We start from the raw sequence: 22,246 nt of genomic DNA on the forward strand, positions 1-22,246 counted from the left end.
ATACGACTACTCTTCTGCTGTCCCCCGCCCCCACCAAGATCTCCAGTTGTGCATATGTTAGATCTTCCTTATTTTCTTTTTGACCATTTAAATTTATTTTTTTAATTCTTATTGTCTTATCATTTTTATTCTATCCTTTCTAATAAGTTTGGCTTAAAATTTATTCATTTTTGGGTCTCAGAATTTGATATATATTTTTGTATTCTTTTCTTTTTTCCTCCCAAGTCATTTTTCTCTCACTTAATTATTTCTTTTCATCTATTTGTAGCATTAGTTCTTGAATTTTTGATTTGAGATGTTTTAATATTTTCCCAAAAGATTTTTTAGATGATACATGACCCAAGTGGAAGGATTGTGTTTCTTCTACATCATCATTCACGTTTTTTACTTGAGAAAGGGAGATTTTATTAGTTGAATTGTTTGGATTTTCATTTTCCATATAGCTGATTGTTAGAAGTGTGTGTTGACTCCATTAATTTAATTAAACATACTTTAAGATTATTTAATGCTATAAAATTTAAAAAGAACTTGATTTAAAAAATCAGAAAAGATTTGTTTAGTATAATTTGGTTTCTTGTTGCTTTTGAAGAAATTTCTCACTACTGGAGCAATGTGATTTTTTTTTAATATGAAAAAATAACTGACTAAATTCTCATGCACTGTTTCTCAAGCATTGTGATTTGTCTGGTATAAAAAAAAATAACTGACTAAATTCTTATCAACGTAAAGGCTTGTTTTCATCCTCTTCTTTGTGTAAAAAAAGGAAAGAATGAATGAATGAAACCCCTTGGCAAAAGTTAATGAGTGTCAAGGAAACAAGTGAATAAAAAAATAACAATAAAGGCTAGAATATCCACTTCAATAGAAAATTCCATTAATTGATCATTCAGTTCAGTTCAGTCGCTCAGCCGTGTCCGACTCTTTGCGACCCCATGAATTGCAGCACGCCAGGCCTCCCTGTCCATCAACTCCCTGAGTTCACCCAAACCCATGTCCATTGAGTCAGTAATGCCATCCAGCCATCTTATCCTCTGTTGTCCCCTTCTCCTCCTACCCCTAATCCCTCTCAGCATCAGAGTCTTTTCCAATGAGTCAAGTCTTCGCATGAGGTGGCCAAAGTATTGGAGTTTTAGCTTTATCATCAGTCCTTCCAATGAACACACAGGACTGATCTCTTTTAGAATGGACTGGTTGGATCTCCTTGCAGTCCAAGGGACTCTCAAGAGTCTTCTCCAACACCACAGTTCAAAAGCATCAATTCTACGGCACTCAGCTTTCTTTATAGTCCAACTCTCACATCCATACATGACCACTGGAAAAACCATAGCCTTTACTAGACAGACCTTTGTTGGCAAAGTTATGTCTCTGCTTTTGAATATACTATCTAGGGTGGTCAAAACTTTCCTTCCAAGGAATAAGGGTCTTTTAATTTCATGGCTGCAATTGCCATCTGCAGTGATTTTGGAGCCCCCCAAAAATAAAGTCTGACCCTGTTTCCACTGTTTCCCCCTCTATTTTCCATGAAGTGATGGGACCAGATGCCATGATCTTCGTTTTCTGAATCTTGATCTTTAAGCCAACATTTTCACTCTCCTCTTTCACTTTCATCAAGAGGCTTTTTAGTTCCTCTTCACTTTCTGCCATAAGGGTGGTGTCATCTGCATATCTGAGGTTATCGATGTTTCTCCCGGCATCTTGATTCCAGCTTGTGTTTCTTCCAGTCCAGCGTTTCTCATGATGTACTCTGCATAGAAGTTAAATAAGCAGGGTGACAGTATAGAGCCTTGATGTAATCCTTTTCCTATTTGGAACCAGTCTGTTGTTCCATGTCCAGTTCTAACTGTTGTTTCCTGACCTGCATAGAAGTTTCTCAAGAGGCAGGTCAGGTGGTCTGGTATTCCCATCTCTTTCAGAATTTTCCACAGTTTATTGTGATCCACACAGTCAAAGGCTTTGGCATAGTCAATAAAGCAGAAATAGATGTTTTTCTGGAACTCTCTTGCTTTTTCCATGATCCAGTGGATGTTGGCAATTTGATCTCTGGTTCCTTTGCCTTTTCTAAATCTAGCTTGAACATCTGGAAGTTCATGGTTCATGTATTGCTGAAGCCTGGCTTGGAGAATTTTGAGCATTACTTTAATAGTGTGTGAGAATGCTCAGTAGTTTGAGCATTCTTTGGCATGGCCTTTCTTTGGGATTGGAATGAAAACTGACATTTTCCAGTCCTGTGGCTACTGCTGAGTTTTCCAAATTTGCTGGCATATTGAGTGTAGCACTTTCACAGCATAATCTTCCAGGATTTGAAATAGCTCAACTGGAATTCCATCACCTCCACTAGCTTTGTTCATAGTGATGCTTTCTAAGGCCCACTTGACTTCACATTCTAGGATGTCTGGTTCTAGGTGAGTGATCACACCATCATGATTACTTGATATTAAAAACCTGGGTGGACAAAGAAGTGCTCAGTGGAAACTTCCTTTGTCAAGCATGTATTCCTTGTCCAATTTAAATGCTAGCATCCTCTAGAATACTTTCACTTTCTAGTGAATTGAATTCTAATATTCTTGTTAATCCTAGAGTAGAAATATTTTTTCTTTAATAGAAGGACTTCTGTTGTAAAGCAAGGAGAATGAGAGACAAAATCTAATTCAAAACATCCAGTAATGGACCATAATTTCAGTGGTTTGTTAACAGGCATAGTATGCTAGGGTGTGTGTGTCTTGATAATCTTAGTATTACCTAAAATTACTTCTAACTAAAAACTAAATAGTAAAATTGCTTTTGTTTTATTTAAGCATGTTAGTGTTAGAGAGAATTTATATATTTAATTGTTTTCCTATTTAAATCTTAGATATCTTATGTAGAAGAATTTGAAAACTATTGGCAATTGTAATTTTATGAGACTTGCATTCAATTCATTTACTATGAACATGTTTATCATGTTTTCTGAACAACATGAACTCAATTAATGGAAGTTTAGTGTTTTGAACCACTTTTAGAGTAAGGAAGAATTTTGGTTAAAGGAAAATTCCACTATTTAATCTTTTTGATTCCTATATTACTTTATAACCATGATTCATTTAGGGGAATAATTGCAAACTTCACTCTTCCTTCTCTATGAAGCTTTATGTCCCATCTTATTCTTTCCTCTTTAGCTCCTAACCATTATAGTTGGCTTTTGGAAATGACTCTGAAATATTGAAGAAATTTAGTGTTTTTCTAAATTTTGCACAGAAATGTAAAACAGTGTATAAAATTCAAACTCTGCATAATTGGTTTGGTCCAAACGTACTAATATATGTTAATTATTCATTAACAAACATTAATATATGTGTATATGTCTCTGTGTTTATATATATGGTTATAATTTTCAAAATTAGCAGACAGTATTTAAACTGGCCTTTAAAAAAACTGTTTATTTTTATTAACTCATTGCAGCATATAGGATCTGGTTCCTCAACCAGGGTTTGAACCCTGGCTCCCTGTGTTTGGTAACATAGAGTCTTAGCCACTGGATCACCAGGAAAGTCCCCACACTGGGCCTCTTTGTCTATGAAAATTCTGTTTAATGTCATTACTTTCTGAATAATTCTCCACCTTTGTTGTATTTTTCTATTCTCCACTGTTTAGAAAGCTGTAAAAGATTATTTTAAATGATGATGTGTATAAAGCAAATCAGATTGCTTTTTCCAAAACTTTCATTTCCTGGAAGAACTGAATTTAAAATGCTTTTTTCCCTTTTGTTTAAAGTAAAAAAAAATTAATGTAACTAAGCTTCATTTTTATGTAATATCCATTTTTATTTTCTGAAACGGACTGTAAGGTAATATGCATCTTAGAAATTTTCCAAAGAAAAAAGAGAAAAGAAAAGTGATATTGCAGTAACTTATCAGTAAACAAGTATACAAAAGAACAAACCAAAACAACACAACAGTTACTTTCTGTTGAAGCTCATATAACCATTACAGAACTTCCCTGAGCTACAACCAGCTACTTCAAATAATATATATAAGCAGCATGCAGCAGAACTTGAGCTTGTCATTTTTAATTTCTATACTTGGGAATCTATATCTTAGCAAAGTCTCAGCTCTCTAGCACACTGAGCTATGTAGTGGATATAATCTGAATCAAAGCACAATTGCAAAAATGTCAAACATGATGAAAAAGAGAAAATGACTACAAAGGAGAATTCACCACGGTAACTCTTTGCAGTTCCCAACATAGAGGCCTGGTAGCCTCATCAAAGATACAAGAGATGGAAAAGGCCCATTAGGTCATCAAACCTATCCCCTCACCAAAGAAAGAAAATGAATTCAAGCCATCCTATCTGCTGGCTTCAAACCAAATTCAGGATAGAAAGACCCTGCTGCTGCTCTTGATACATTATTTCATGACACTGGATGTCATTTATACAAAAACCTGAAATGAATTGTCTGCCCCCAGCATCCTAGAATCACAGAATAGACTTTGAGAGCTGGAAGGTACCTCAGTCCAGCCTCCTCATTTTATAGAAGAGTACTCTGAGGGCCTGAGAGGTTAAATGACTAGCTCAAATCCACAAAGCCACTCACAGCTGGATGAGCATTAAAACCAAAGTTTCCAGAGATATCCAAACTGCTTTTCTAGCAAATAATCCTCTTTTGGGGGGAAGAAAAAAGAACCTTGATAAAAATCTATTCTACACTACCTTATACCTAACACGTGGATTTAACTTATTTCTTCCAATGATCTTGTTTTTAAAATTCTAACTTTGAAGTGGAAATCTAGGTTTTCACTGTCAAAATGTAATTCCCACAGTTAATATTGACTCCAGAAGAGATTTTCAGTTGTGCACCAATTCTCTCTTCTGTGTTAGGCTCAAAGAAATCTATAGAGCTATAATAACTTCATTGGTTGACTATAAATGCAATGGGTCTGAGAGTGATAGATTTAAAAATTTCTCTAAACATTATTTCTTCATCTCCCAAACCATTAGAATAGCTCTATTGTGATGCGTTTTAATATTTTACCAGTGGAAAAGTGGGAAACATAGATGGCCGGGGAAATGAAAGTGAAAAGTATTAGTTGTTCAGTCATGTTCCACTCTTTGCAACCCCATGGACCGCAGCCCACCATGCTCCTTCATCTATGGGATTTCCCAGGAAAGAATACTGGAGTGGGTTACTATTTCCTTCTCCAGGGGATCTTCCTGACTCAGGGATTGAACATGGGTCTCCCAAGTTGCAGGAAGATTCTTTACCATCTGAGCTGCCAGGGGTTGATGGCCCGAGAAGAGATTTGCCATTTGTTGAGGATTTTTGACCCAAGCTTATCTGAGGATGGAGTACAAGGTCAGAAGCCTGAGAAGTGAAGTCAGCTGAGCTAGAGGCAAATCCAAGAAAGCAATCGCTTCTTAGTCCTAGAGAGCAGAACACTTGTGGTAATGCAAACAAAACATTGCAATTCTTACAATTTTTCAACAGAAGCTGGCATTTCTAATTTTTATGAGAAATTTCCTGATTTTCAAAGCACTGTTCAGTTAAATAAAGCAACTCTGCAAGCCAGATATGGTCAAAGGATGCCACATTGTCATAGGCATTAATATATATATATTAATTACTATTTTATATCATTCTAATGGTCTTCTCTGGTGGTTCAGATGGTAAAGCATTTGTCTGTAATGCAAGAGACCCAGGTTCAATACCTGGGTCAAGAAGATCCCCTGGAGAAGGAAACGGCTACCTACTCTAGTTCTCTGGCCTGGAGAATTCTATGGACAGAGTAAACTGGTGGAATGCCGTCCATGGGGTCACAAAGAGCTGCACATGACTGAGAGACTAATGGTTCATGCTTCATATCATTCTAAGAGTGACACTAAAGTTTTATGAAAATGCAGAAAACCAAAGTTTTGAGTTCAATAAGCAATCCATTAGTTATTTATCTAAAATTAACAAAAGAAAAAGCTGGGTTATAAGAATTATTTAACCAATTTTTGTAGCATACCATTTCTCCCACAAGTTCTCCAACCAGAAAGTATTTGAGTCACTTTAATGTCTTATTTCTTCATAACTCAATTATTTCTTCTCTTTTCTGTAAAAGTTTTGTTCTACATGATGATATTTTCTAACTAAAACTAGGCATTTTGGTTAATAGCTCTAGCATTTTTTCTTTAGGGCTTTAAAAACACGATGTTAATATGATTCAAGGATAGATTTATTTATTTTGAACTACCCTATATTTTTCCATTGATAGTGAATCTGTTATTTTAGTAGTTCAGATTCATTTATCTTGGGGTGAGTAGGGACATGCCTGAAGTTTAGGGGTTTATTAGCCCAGCAGTTCTAGATGTTAGTACACATCAGAATCATCAGGCAGGCTTTTTAGAACAGATGGCTGACTCCACCCTGAAAGTTTCTGACTCTGTAGCATATGTGCTGTGCTTAGTCAATCAGTTGTGTCCCACTCTTTGTGACCCCATGGACTGTACTCCACCAAGTTCCTCTGTCCACGGGGATTCTCCAAACAAGAATACTGGAGTGGGTTGCATGCCCTCCTCCATGGGATCTTTCCAACCCAGGGATTAAACCTAAGTCTCTCTCATTGCAGGCAGATTCTTTACTGTCTGAGCCAGTAGGGAAGCCAGTAGGATCTAAGTGGGGCTTAATAATGTGAATATCTAAGAAGTTTCCAGGTAATACAGATAATTGTGGACTGTAGCTAGCACTTTGTAAAACACAGTTTAAATGAATTGGCATATTTCAAGGTGTAACACTTTTAAAATCAATAAGATTCTTCTTGCATTGTTGATAAGCTGAAGAAAGGGAGCATAATGGAAATTATTGCTCAGAAAACACCTTTGTCAGTGTCTGTATTCAACTAACTGGTTAAGATAAACTATTCTTTTAAAGAATGACTTTTGAATGTATTTTATAATTTATTTGTGGTTGCGCTGGGTCTCCTTTGCTATGTGGGCTTTGTCTAGTTGCAGCAAGTGAGGACTACTCTTCATTGCAGTGAGCAGGCTTTGCATTGCAGTGGCTTCTCTTGTTGCAGAGCCTGGGCTCTAGGACACGCAGGCTTCAGTAGTTGTGGCTTTCAGGCTTTAGAGCACAGGCTCAATAGTTGTGGCACATGGGCTTGGTTGTTCCATGGCACTTGGTATCTTCCTGGATCACGGATCAAACTCATGTCTCCTGCATTGGCAGACGAATTCTTTACCACCAAGCCACCAGGGAAGCCCAAGATAAACTATTTTTGATAATCCTCATAATAGCTAAACTTTCTACAATGCTTCCTTTGTGCCAAATTGGTTGCTAAGTTCCCGTCACTCATTAAATTTTTACAAAAATCTTATTTTCATCATCCCCATTTTGTAGATAAGGAAACTGAGACATAGAAAAGTAAACTAATACAAGTTAGGAAATAATGGTGTTGGGATTTAAGCTCAGGTAGTATGTGTCCCATGCTCATGCCCTTAACCTCTGCACTTACTCCCTTTCAGGATAATGACTGCTCTCTGCCGGTCATCTCGGCCTGTATTGGTTCATTCCATGAATTCAGTCCTACACCAGTTTAGGAAGAATAATATAAATTAATATTTTCAAATATCTTTATTAGACAGCCTATTGTTTAGCACTCAAATAAAAATTGTTAAATAAATCTGGTAAGACATGCTCAAAGCCAATTACATATGAGTGAATATCATCAGTCCCCATTACTTCACTGAATTGACTGGAAATGTGTTTTGTGACTGGAAAATGAACATAATTTATGTTACAATCAGTGCAACAATGGTATAGTCTATTTTTGCAAAAAGCGTTTTTGAAAAATAGGGTTCATCATCACATTAACATTCCTTATGGTAATACTCATTAAATATGAGTTTTTAATACTGCCATTTCCTCTCCTAACTGGTTTTTAGAGACTCTGTATGCATGTGCGTATATATGTGTGTGTGAACACTCATGTGTATAGGGTCTTATGTTTGTCTTTAAATCTCCCTTCATTTCTTTATCTTTCTCAAAGGTTTTCCTTTTTAATTTTGCCTTAGATGTTACTAGAACACTAAGTTCATACAAGAATTAGACAAAAAATACTGCCTGGGTTTATTAGACTATCTATTCTGTCACATGGTTATTTTAGCATTGTTTGAAGAACTCTTTTGGAGCCAGACATAATCACATTCTACAGTTCCTCACCTTGTTAACTGACAGAGCACTGTTCCTATTAGACAATTGATCCTGGGCAGATGAAGCCATTAAAAAAGCACTAATTAGCTAAAGAGGGAAGACAGTAATGCAGGCTGCCTCACTTCCTTTTATGCTTAAGGAATTTGATGTTCCAGACAAATAATAATTGATATGAAATCTGCCTTAATTGTGGTTTTTAACAGCCAGTATTATAATGACATACTGACAATTTCTGTCTAGCCTATTGTACATTTCATTTAAGATACTAAGAACCACTGGGCAATCTTTTCAGTTAACCTGAATCTAGAAGGATACATTTTATAATGTTCCTGAAATCAAAACTCAACAGCTAGAAAGTTGTCTTGAGTTTGGGATAACTTTAGTAAGTATCTGAAATATCTGATAAGATTTCAATAACTATCTCTTTCAGTTTTAACACTGTATGCCCTCATCAATACCTGGGTCACCTATTATCTGATAAACTATTAATTTAATTGTTTCAAGAGTAGATATAGACAGTTTCTCCTTAGTGTGAAACTATTGACAGAAGCAAACCATGACAAAAACACCAGCTTTCTTCTCCCAAAAGCTGTTTTCTCCAAAAGGCCTCCTTCTTTATCCTGTCTATAAAGGTATACATAGAAAATGATGACATTTGCATGTCACAGTGGAGTCAAAGAAGAAGATGCCTGAGACAAGTGTAAATTGCCTAGGAGTTGTGGCCTCGTGTGGTATCACAAGAGCGAGGGGGTTTGTGTCTTGGCATCTAAGCATTTCTGCTGCATTTCCTTCTGTGACACACTGAGGGGAAGCTCAGAAATAGTGTTTTAAGGAATAAGTGGAATTGACAGAATCACAAAGTTAACCTTCCTAGCTTCACCAAAATCGGCAAATAAACAAATACACTTCCTTTCCAAGACTGTATCAAACTAAAAATCTTCTGTAAAGCAGAGGAAACTGAACAGGGTGAATAGACAGCTTACAGAATGGAAGAAAATACTCACAAACTGTACATCTGATGTGGGGTCAATTTAAAAAATATGTAAGTAACTCACACAATTCAATGACAAAACACCTAATAATCAGACTAAAAGTAGGGTAAGAACTTGAGTCAGTATTTCTCCAAATAAGATATACAAATGGCTAATGGGTTCACTAATCATCAGAAAAATGCAAATAAAACCTCAATGAGATATTACTGCACACTTGCCTAAATAGATATTATTGAAAAAAATCAAAGCAACAATAACAAGAATACAGCATCCCAAGGCAGCCTTATTTTCTGTACATTTCTCTTCTGTGTCATAGCATGTATTGATTTTGTTACTAATCACATCATCAGTATTATAAAATATGAAAAAGTCATAAATTTTAAAACTTGTGTTTACTGATAGAAATGTCTTTATCAGTAACTTTGTTGTCAAATAATAAATTGCATATATTTACATTTTCACAGTTCTGAAGTTATTATAAAATTTAAATCAAGAAATTTCTATTTAGTTTTTCAAGGTTCTTGCCTTTTATTTGAATACAGAATGCTAATGGAATAAACAGCATCCAAGAGAAATTGTACAGACTCAAAAGTTCACAAAAAGTTGCCGAGGACAAAAATAAATCTAAACTGAAAAGACCAAGTTTTTCCTATCTAAAGAATCTGAAGATAATTGGAATGCTTTTCAATGTGAGTTCAATCTAGGCCATTTAACTGACAATTAATGCAAACAAGAAACTTAGAGAAAATAGGTAAGCATTCAGACATCACAGGGGACATAAGAAGTGAATTGTTAAGCCCTGAAGAATCCTATTTATAAAAAAAAATGATGTAATAAAGAAAGAAGGGTGGTTTCTTGGGCAGGGATAAGGTTACTATCACTTCTTGGGGTTAGTATTCATTAACACTAAAAGCTAATTAGAAAAAGTTCAGTTTACCTTCCTTTGTTCATAATCAGTGTCAGTGTTTACTGATACAAGGGCTAGACAGAAGCTAGAGGTACAAAAAGGGTAACTTTGATCATTTTCCTTCTTCAGCCCTCCCTTTTACCTGAATCTCAGTGACAAATGGCTTGAGTCTGTGAAACTACTAGAAAGCTGCTACTGGTTCACTTGGCATTAATTTCTGAGGCCTTCTTCTGGTCTGATAGTGTTTGCAAAGTGTGATAAACTCAAAGAAGTGCAAACTAGGATCTATAAAGCTTGTGTTTAAACATCAGTCTCTTCTTTCATGAAGGCTAGAACAAGTCACTTAATCTCCTTGACTCTTATCATGATGGAGAATGAACCATAATCAATAAACTTCTATTAAGTGCTACTTGCTAGTCATTTTATTGTGTCCAGGTGTTAAGAGGTAAGTAGAACATGTTCCCCTCAAGTTAATTCAGTAAACAAATGATTTCACTATGCAATGACAAGGATTATTATACATATTCTAGGCAGATAATGATTCTTAAAAATAATATTATTTATTCAATAAGTAAAAGTACAAATGAAATTTTATCAGTAAAATAAGTCAACAGTTCATCTTAATTGGCTCTACATATTTAAAATGATTACATTAAATACAGAATGAATTACTTTTTTTTAACCCATTCAACTTTCCTGAATTCATATTTGCCTTTGGCAACTGTAATTTATTATTAAGAACACACAAAAATTGTGAGTAAGATCTAATCTTTGCAAGATTACATTTTCTAGTCTTTCTTTGAATTTTACCCTGTAGATTTATTAGAAATATTCAGATCCAGTTTTGCTTTTTTGAAAGTACCCCATAAATTATTTGTTTCATCAACACAAAAAATGTAATAGGATTATCAGGAAGAGTGTCAATTAAGTCTAGTAGTTTTAACAGCATTAGTTTTTTGTGTAAGAAATATCATAGCATAGGTAAGAAAGTAAATGAAAGAGAGTATTGGCAGAAATTGTATAGAAATATGTAGAATTCCTATATGTTATGGCAGAACAAGTGAAAAAAGGAAAATGATAAGAAACAAGTTGAGAGAAATCTTAAGCAGGTATAATCATTTAGAAAAAACTAAAAGACAATAACAACAAAAAAATGCTGGCTTTAGAAAAGGCAGAAGAACCAGTGATCAAATTACCAACATCCGCTGGATCATTGAAAAAGCAAGGTAGTTCCAGAAAAACATCTATTTCTGCTTTATTGACTGCCAAAGCCTTTGACTGTGGATCACAAAGAACTCTGGAAAATTCTTAAAGAGATGGGAATACCAGACCACCTGACCTGCCTCCTGAGGAATTTGTATGCAGGCCAGGAAGCAACAGTTAGAACTGGACATGGAACAACAGACTGGTTCCAAGTAGGAAAGGAATACATCAAGGCTGTATATTGTCACCCTGCTTATTTAACTTATATATACAGAGTACATCATGAGAAATGCTGGGCTGGAAGAAGCACAAGCTGGAATCAAGATCGCCAGGAGAAATATCAATAACCTCAGATATGCAGATGACACCACCCTTACGGCAGAAAGTGAAGAGGAACTGAAGAACCTCTTGATGAAAGTGAAAGAGGAGAGTGAAAAAGTTGGCTTAAAACTCAACATTAAGAAAACAAAGATCATGGCATCTGGTCCCATCACTTCATGGCAAATAGATGGGGAAACAGTGACAGACTTTATTTTTGGGGCTCCAAAATCACTGCAGATGGTGACTGCAGCCATGAAACTGAAAGAAGCTTGCTCCTTGGAAGAAAAGTTATGACCAACCTAGACAGTTTATTAAAAAGCAGAGACATAACTTTGCCAACAAAGGTCTGCCTAGTAAAAGCTATGGTTTTTCCAGTAGACATGTATGTATATGAAAGTTATACCATAAAAAAAAAGCTGAGCACCGAAGAATTGAATGTTTTGAATTATGGTGTTGGAGAAGACTCTTGGGAGTCCCTTGGACTGCATGGAGATCCAACCAGTCCATCCTAAAGGAAACTAATCCTGAATATTCATTGGCAGGACTGATGCTGAAGTTGAAACTCCAATACTTTGGCCACCTGACGTGAAGAACTGACTCCTTCGAAAAGACCCTGATGTGAGGAAAGATTGAAGGTGGGAGGAGAAGGGGCAACAGAGGATGAGATGGTTGGGTGGCAACACCGACACCATGGACATGAGTTTGAGACAACTCAGAGGTGGCAATGGACAGGGAGTCTTGGCGTGCTGCAGTCCATGGGGTCACAAAGAGTTGGACACAACTGAGCGACTGAACTGAACTAAAAAGACAAAATAAGATTGTATTTAAAAAGTTTAGTGTGCAAATGGTTATTTTGCACATTTTCACTTGAAAAAGAACACACACTCCAAAGCAAAATAGTAAGGAATTATCTTAGACTCTTATTCCTGAAACAATCTTCAGTTTCCATCAGATTGTTTTGTGTCTCTCATTAACTTAAGCTTGTGTGTGTGTGTGTGTGTGTGTGTGTGTGTGTGTGTAGCCAACCTGAAACATCTCTTTTATTTTCCAAAAGTAACTGTTGTTCCTTCTCTTTTCCATTTTGGAAAGCCTTTCTCTTTTTTAATTAGTTTTCCATGATTCTATATGAGAACAAATAAAATAACATAAAATGCGTAAATAAACTTATAATAAAAATAATGAAAAAGTATTTTTGAGCCAAAAATAATTGACTGCCTGATCCTGAGGGGAAAATGCTACATTCTTTGCTATTGTAGAGAGCAAACCATAAATTATTCACCAAAGAATTAAAAACCCTTTCATTATTGGCAGCCTCTAATTTATTTCCCTCTGATTACTCCTGGATATTCAGTTAAGGCTGGAGAACTTCTGAGCATTTATCTATAATACTAGAAGTAATTTTATACAACAAAGTATGACATAGAGCTTAAAAATAAATGAAATAAAAGCCTTCTTTAAAAAATATAAAAGCAGTGAAAGAAAAGCATAGAATTCTGCTTGGAAGACACAGTTATTTCCCTTCCAACATTATAAGCAAAAATTTAACTTTTAAAGATATTTATTTGGTTGTTTTCTATAAATAAGATTAAGTTTAGGATAAATAACGTCCATTGTAGGTATTTCTGTGAATTATTTACAGATGCCTGTACTGAAAATTCAAAATGCCAGAGAGTCCAGTATTTCACCAAATTTTTATCATTTTGTATCAAACACTGTGTTCAGAGTTAAGGGATACAATTTAGAAAACAAAACAAAACAAAACTTGCTGTGTAGTCAGGGAATTATATTTAGCAGCAGAGTCAAAATATGTATATGGATAAGTGTAAAGTAAAGCAAGGCAGTTTCTAGCAGTCATGTAAAAATAATGCTCTGCATTCAACCATTTAAAATTCTTAAAATTATGAAATATTTAAACATACAGAAAAATTTCAATAAATACTAGAATTCGTGTTTCTATCTGGATTTAACAATTGTTGACATTTTGACTTATTTACCACAGAACCTTTTAGTTATTTACTTAAGAATACAGTGCTACATAAACCACTGAAGCTCTTTGCTTTACCCATTCCCTTGCAGTCCTGCTCAGGCCTAGCTGGTATACTGACTTTGTTATGTATCCACCCTCATCATGTTTTAATATATTTATTAAATGTTCATAATCCAATGCAAGGTGTATTTTAAAATGAATGCTTTATTTTATGTATTGTTTTGACACATACATAAAATGGACGAGATGGTTGAATGGCATCACTGACTCAATGGACATGAGTCTGAGTAAACTACATGAAATGGTGAAGGGTAGGGAAGCTTGGCATGCTGCAGTTCATGGAGTCACACAGAGTCAGACACGACTGAGTGACTGAACAACAATGACAATCATTTTGATGACATTTTCCCCTGGAATATGGTCTCTTTAATTTTCCCCGAAGTGGTATTTTCTATTCGAGATACTTTGGGTTCACTGCACATTTTATTCTCCACAAGACTCCCTTCCTGCGGCTTCTTCCTAAGGACATCTCTGGCAGAGCAGTAATGGACACCATTTATTGAGCTGTCACCTCGTGCCAAGTGCTGTTGTTGTCTTTTACATGCCATCATCATTTAGTCTCACAAGATGTGAAGTTAGGAGGTGTTATCCTTCTCGTCTTGGGTGAAGAGGATCCTGAGAAACAGAAATAACTTGCCCAGAGTTACGTAACCAGGAAGTGATTGAACAGCTTTGGAACTTCTAGGGGAAGAACCCAGGATCCTCACTCCCCTGCTTACCAGTGAGGTTAAAGCAACTTTGTTTACTGAGCTTCTGGTTTGCTCTTGCGTGATCTACCAATTTCCATCTTTTGCTCCCCTGTTGTATTGGTGTGTTTGTCACCTTCTCATTTACTGATAAGTGTGTATGTGTGCTCAGTTGCTCAGCCATGTCCGACTCTGTGTGACCCCATGGACTGTAAGCCAGACACCAGGCTCCTTTGTCCATGGGATTATCCAGGCGAGAATACTGGAGTGGGTTGTCATTCCCTTCTCAAGGGTATCTTCCTGACCCAGGGATCAAACCCATGTCTCCTGCATTGACAGGTGCATTTGTTACCACTAAGCCACCTGGGAAGCTTACCTATAAGAGACTCTATTGAGATTAATCCTTTGTCATTTATAATCGTTAAAATATATTTTTCCCCAAAGAAAATCATCTTTTAAATTTGTTTTGATGACTTTTATTATACAGAAGACTGTGTTTTTTATATAAAAATTGTCACATATTGCCTTTTTTTTGGTGTCTTGTTCAGAAAATATTTCCCTATACTTCCTATACAAATAGTAAAATCCTTCCTTATTCTTTCCTATGGAAGCACATAAAAATATTCTGTTACATTTTCTTGAAAAGCAAGAATTTTTGTTACAAATTCTTGAAAAGCAAGAATTTTTGTCTTGCTTTACAAGTTTTTATACCTTCTGTAATTTATTTTATGCGGCCAGAAGTCAGGGGTCTAATTACTTTTTCATGCAGATAGATAATTTAATAGTGACCAGTAGGCTATTACTGGGTTCTGTAATCTAGTCCGATGCTAAATTTGTATATCATTGCCAGGGATGAGGGAGCCTGGTGGGCTGCCGACTGTGGAGTCGCACAGAGTAGGACACGACTGAAGCGACTTAGCAGCAGCAGCAGCAGTAGCAATGAGGAGATTATACCATTTTAAATATTATTGGTTAAAATTTTTCCTAATAATTGAAAAGACAAATTCTGTCTCTCTTTTTTCATAAGAATTGTCTTAGAAAAAACATTTTAGCATTTTAACCTCATATAAAAAATTTTAAAATAAAATTTCACATTTTCCCAAGTACTTCACATTATTTGATTAGTTGTCTTATTTTTGTTTTTGTTGAGATTGTGACTTGTGTAAATTGTATTATATTTTGTCTAATGCTTTTACTCATGTGTAAGAAACCTATTATTTTATATACTGGTCATAAATGCCTGAAATTGTTGACTACTTATTAATTCCAACAGACTTTTGGTTTTCAGCATTAACAATTTGTGTTGATGGAAAACGTGGCAATTTTTCTATCTTTCTGATTTTAACGCCTTTTTTTCCTCTTGATTTATTGCATGTTGCAAGAACTGCAAAATAATGTGAATTATTTTGGTGATAGCAGATGTCCTTGTTTTTTGGCAGACCCAAAATAGTGTTTCTAATATCCATCATTAACATGTTTAAGTGAAAGTCTCTCAGTCGTGTCCGACTCTTTGTGACTCCATGGCTCATACAGTCCATGGTATTTTCTAGACCAGAATACCAGTGTGGGTAGCCTTTCCCTTCTCCAGGGGATCTTCCCAGCCCAGGGACTGAACCCAGGTCTCCTACATTGCAGGCAGATTCTTTTACCAGCTGAGCCACAAGGGAAGCCCATTAACATGTTTATTATGGTTTTAAAAGTTTTTGTGTAGGATAAGAAAATGGCAACCCACTCCAGTGTTTTTGCCTGGAGAATCCCAGGGACGGGGGAGCCTGGTGGGCTGCCATCTATGGGGTCGCACAGAGTCGGACACGACTGAAGCGACTTAGTAGTAGTAGTAGTAAATTAGATATTGTTTATCAAGTGGAGAAATTGCATTTTATTCCTTGTTTTAATTTTTTTAAAAATGCAAATGGATTAAATATACAAATAATTTTCTGATCATTTTATACCAAGCTGAAAATGAAAATAAAATTAAATCTACATCTAGGCATATAGGTAAACTTCTAGAGATTAGACAAAGGAAAATGATCCCAAAGACCAAACTGACAGGCAAGAAGAAAGGTAACACAAAAATTATTAAAAATAACTCATTCTAAATAAATGTTATCTTAGTATATGAAAAATGCTAATATCAGAGGCTACATGAATAGGATTAACATAAAGAAAACTATTAACAAATGAATTTCCAAGGAAGAACCAGCTATTTTAAGGTATTGTTTGGAAGGAAGGTTAAGATGTAGCTTTAGACTTTGCTGCACAAACGCAATTTTAAGAATAATCACTATGAAAAAAGAATAAATGTAAACTTCTGAGCAAGCTGAGGAAAAAATTAAGTATTAAAAACAGATTTAAATATAATTATCTGTTAATTGCAATATAGAATGAAAGTGAAATTGTTAGTTTCTTAGTCGTGTCCTACTGTTTGCAACCCCACAGACTATACTCCACCAGGATCCTCTGTCTGTGGGATTCTCCAGGCAAGAATACTGGAGGGGGTTGCCATTTCCTCTTCTGACGCTGGGATAGAACCCAAGTCTCCTGCATTGCAGGCAGATTCTTTACTATCTGAACCACCAGCAAGGCCCAAAAATATAGAGTACAGATTTTAAAAAGTCATAAGAAATAGTGGGACAAATAAAAACCAGAATGAAAGATGGAAGAAATATGTAATTTGGAGTAAAATTTAAATAAAACATTCAATACAATAAAATATAAATAAATTAACACACAAAGCGAATCATGAAATGTATTAAAGATAAGTAAAACAAGAGGTGGGCTTAACTTTGACCACGGATGTTGACGTATCATAAATTAAAGAGTTTAATTAATGCAACATTCTGCACCTAACTTACAACAAACAGAAGTTTTCAATCTGTCTTTTTTCTTCCCTTTCGCTTCTCAATAATTCAATCATAAAACTGCACAAACAAGATGAGCATCCATGGCTGAAACAGTGGGAAGGAGTTGTCATGAGTCAAGGTGTCCATGAGGTGCCTACCTAACACTGTCAGTGCCTGAGCAGAGAAAGGAAGGTAGCTGTGCAGTGTGGGAGTGAGGCATAGGTGGGTGTCTGGGTGGGTGCGGTTGGAGGTGATACAGAAGGAGAGTGGGGTCTTAACATTTGAGAAGCACATGCAGGGCCTTCATGGAAAGGACCAAACTGGCCTGGGGCATCAGGCTCAATTAGGGTGGGGAGAGTAACTTTACAGGGGACACCCTAGTGTGGCCTCTCAGGGATGAGAGAGGTGAGACAGATGTCACATGAGAGAGCTGGCCTGGCCGAGGCTTTCAGCATCTGAGCTATGTCAGCAAGGTGTTCATGTAGATTGAGTTGTCAGCACTAGAGCAAGATGAGCAGGTATTTCCTATGAGAGTGGTCACCTGGCCTAGACTATCAAAACACCAGTGTGGTGCAAGGGCTATTCCTAGGGAGGAGATAGAGGTAGTCATGGGAGATTGGTTAATTCAGTTCAGTTCAGTTCAGTCGCTCAGTCGTGTCTGACTCTTTGCGACCCCATGAATTGCAGCACGCCAGGCCTCCCTGTCCATCACCAACTCCCGGACTTCACTCAGACTCACGTCCATCGAGTCCATGATGCCATCCAGCCATCTCATCCTCGGTCATCCCCTTCTCCTCCTGCCCCTAATCCCTCCCAGCATCAGAGTCTTTTCCAATGAGTCAGCTCTTCCCATGAGGTGGCCAAAGTACTGGAGTTTCAGCTTTAGCATCAGTCCTTCCAAAGAAATCCCAGGGCTGATCTCCTTCAGAATGGACTGGTTGGATCTCCTTGCAGTCCAAGGGACTCTCAAGGGTCTTTTCCAACACCACAGTTCAAAAGCATGTGCCTGTTAATTAAACACAGATAGTAGTTAACAAACAAACAAACAAAAAAACACAAAGAAACAAAACTTGAATTAGCCTTGTACCTTTGAATTGGATATGAAGGCAGTGGTACAAATATTTCAACATTTATAAATAGATATAAATTTATCCCATAACTTTCTCCATTGAGAGAGCCTGGTAGCAATAACACTCCCACAGCAAACAGTACATCAAACACTGAACTCTTTTAAATAGGGGTTGAGGCAAGAAAATCATAAGATTAACCTGGACTATTCTATACTGTCAGGAAGCACAGAACTGCTCAAAAAATAAGGAGAGATGATAGAGTACACAAGAGCCCACATGCAGAGGTTCCATCTGGTCGAAACTGGGACAATATGAACACCAAAATAAATAATAATAGCAGTGGATTATAATCCCTTAAACAAATTGGACATGGACTTTGAATCTATATTAATACAAATTAATAAGTAAATAAAACACAACTTTGATGAGAAACAGATATTTATATAACTTCTACTTTCTCAGAATACATATTGCTTTTAACTAAAAGAAAACTTATTGAGATATAGTTGATTTACAAGGTTTTATCAGTTTCAGGTATACAGAGAAGTGATTCAGTTATATATGTGTATGTATGTATGCTTATGTATATATATATATATATATATACACACACACATATATTCTTTTCAGATTCTTTCCCATTATAGATATTATAGTTCTCTGTGCTACAGGAGATCTTTGATTATCTATTTCATGTATCAGTTCAGTTCAGTTCAGTTCAGTTGCTCAGTCGTGTCTGACTCTCCACGACCCCATTTCATGTATAGTAGTGTGCATATTATAATCCCCAACTCTTAATTTGTCCTCTATCCCTTTCCTTTTTGGTAACCATAAGCTACTATGTCTGTGAGTCTATTTCTATTTTGTAATAAGTTCATTTGTATCATCTTTTTGATTCCACAGTAAAGTGATATCCTATGATGTTTGTCTTTGTCTGATTTAGTCTCTTAATACAAAAATCTCTAGGTCCCTCTATGTTGCTGCAGAAGGCATTATGTCATTCTTTTTATGGCTGAGTAGTATTCCATTGTATATATGTACCATATATTCTTTATCCATTCATCTGTTGATGGACACTTAGTTTGTTTCCATGTCTTGATAATTGTAAATAGTGCTGTTGTGAAGGCTGGGGTGCGTGTATCTTTTTTAAATTATAGTTTTCCCTGGATACAGGCCCAGAAGTAGGATAGCTAAATCATATGGCAACTCTATTTGTAGCTTTTGAAGGAACCTCCATACTGTTTTCCACAGTGGCTACACCAATTTGCATTCCTACCAATAATGTAGGAGAGTTAAAATAATGCTGGATAAGGTATGGAGAAAAAGAACAGGCGTATTAAATACAAATGAAAGACAAAAGCAACTTTACAGTTGAGAAGCTTACAGGACACCACCTTAACTGAATAAACAAAGGGAAATCATCATCAATGAGAAAGGTTAAACTGTATGTCAACTAAGAAGATGCAACAGAGGAACAAACATCTCAATTCTGTGATGCTCCTAATATACAGTGGAATACATGTATTCCTGAATATATAACATGACTCTCAACATGGCAAACATCAGACAATTCTAAATTGGGAGCCACCTGACGTGATTTCACTGCTGAATATTTCAAACTATCAAGCCACTGCAGTCCAGGAAAGACTGAAACACTGTTTCAGAGTGAAGGTGACAAGAAGGACTTGATAATAACAAAATGCAATTCTGAACATTCTGGGCACATTTAGTGAAATTTGAGAGGTCTGAGAATTAGTTGGTAGTGAGGTAGCAATGTTAATTTCCTGCTAGTACAATGGTTACGCAGGAGAATGTCCCTCTTTGTAGGCAGACAATAAAATATTAGGAAATTATTATGCATTCAGCTGGCAATTTGTTCTCAAATGATTCAAAGAAAAAAATTCTATGCACTATATTAATAATTATTCTGGAAATCACAGAAATGCATTAAAGCAGGACCAACTCTGGCATACATGGCTCATTTCATGAACTTTCACCCCAGAGTACTGTCTCCCACATGGTCTAACCTAGTAGAGGTTTTGATGGATTTCAGCCCCTATGAACATTATTTTGTTCTGTCCCTTTGTTCATAAGCCATAGATCATCATGATAGCCTTGCATAAAAAAGATGTTTTATGTGGAGTATTTTATGTAAATTCAGAGATCTACAGTAATTAAAAATAATATATCTAAAAATAACCTTAAATTTTTCTCTTAATAACTAATTAATATTTGAGTAGCATTTACCTATAAGACTCTGGTTTATTTAAATGAGGTTCTCAGCTGTTAGAACAGAGAATACAAATGATTCTGATGACATTTATCTTCAAAGAATATGTGTAAGAAAGAAAAATGCCTATTAGAAATATTAACAGTATTCTGTTTGCCATGCTTTTGATTTGTTCAAATACATTTAATTATAAGTATAAATTATATATACAGTTTAGAAACAAAGTGTTTAATAATTTAAGGATTAGCTGTGAGTCAAAATAATTTGTTTAGCCTAGCAATAATAATTTAATTGCAAGTTGTTCAGAGAAGTGTACACAACACACAATAAATATTTATTATGTGTTGAATGAGACAAAGAATATCGAAGAATTTAACAGTTTGGCAAACACTTGCGCATTAAAAGCTTTTATTATTTGCCTAGGCATGGAATTAATTTGAGATAAAATAATTAAAACCTAGCACAAACTCTGTTCTGAGTTTGTGGGTTTTTAGATGTTAGCTATGTGGTGATTTTATCATGAAATTAAGTATAAATTAGAAAAACTCAAATTTGCTTATTCTTTCTTACACATCCAACAGACTATTAATTCCCAGAAGAGGTATTTATTACATAAATACATAAGAACTAATTAAATCTTGCAAAGCACTCAAAAGTTAAATCTATCTGTACTGGCCATGCATTGTTTAAATTCTGAACTCCTTGACCTTTTACTGTAATTAGAAATTGAAGGGCCTAAAATTGCATCCAAAAGGGAAATCATTAGCATTCATTCTGAGAGGTTTCCCTTTTCAGGATTTTTCACGTCATCCCTGTTTCTTCAAGTTACTTCTCCCAGGTACTTTTAAGTTGAAAGTTTTTTGAATACAACTCTGTCACGATCTCCATGAAGTTTAACCTTGGAAATGTGAGGGATTTGATCACCATTATAGATACCAAAATGATAGCTAGGAGTCTTATCTTCATATCCTCCAAAAAAATATATAAATCTCAGTTTACTAGAGTACATATCTGGCTTTATCCTCCCTAGGTAAAATTTTTAAATATATATATGGTTCATTACTTGGGGGGTTAAATTTCTAGGAGACCTACAGCAGTATCAAAGTAATGAGACTTTTCAGTAAGACCATTCCAAAACTGTCATCCAGAAAATTGGACCAATTGCACTCATGAGTAAAGAGTGTGTTATTCCATATACTTGCCCACATATGATATTATCATTTTAAAACTTTAACATTTTGATAGGTGAAGGAAAGTATTGGCTAACTGATTAATATCTATGCTTTCTTTTACCAGTATAGTATAGCTTTTTAATTATTTATGGTTTGAATATTGTTATGAGGATTTAACTCTTTTCATTAATTTTTGTTCATATTGTATATGCCTTATTTTCTATCAAATATTTGACTTCTTGTATATTCATAAGAATCACTTATATAAATAGATAACTACACACATTGAGAAATAAAAATCATCTTATTATTTTCCTTTTAATTATATTACTTTGAGACTTTTTTATGATGCATGCCTTTTTCACATTTTCATATTTTCTTGTCAAAACTCTATGTTTTCTGATCATGGCATTGTCTATAAATACCACTTCCATTGTACCTGATATTGTTCATGTTTTCATCTAATTCTCTTATATATTTTTTCAATTTAAACTGTTACTTTGCAGAATGCCAAGAAAGATACTTATCTAAAACTGTTTATAGAATAATCCATTAATTTACTCCCTTTCCTCCTGTCTAGATTATTTAATAGATGACCACATCATAT

Source organism: Capra hircus, chromosome 14 (genome assembly GCF_001704415.2).
Source record: "Capra hircus breed San Clemente chromosome 14, ASM170441v1, whole genome shotgun sequence".
Lineage (NCBI taxonomy): Eukaryota > Metazoa > Chordata > Mammalia > Artiodactyla > Bovidae > Capra > Capra hircus.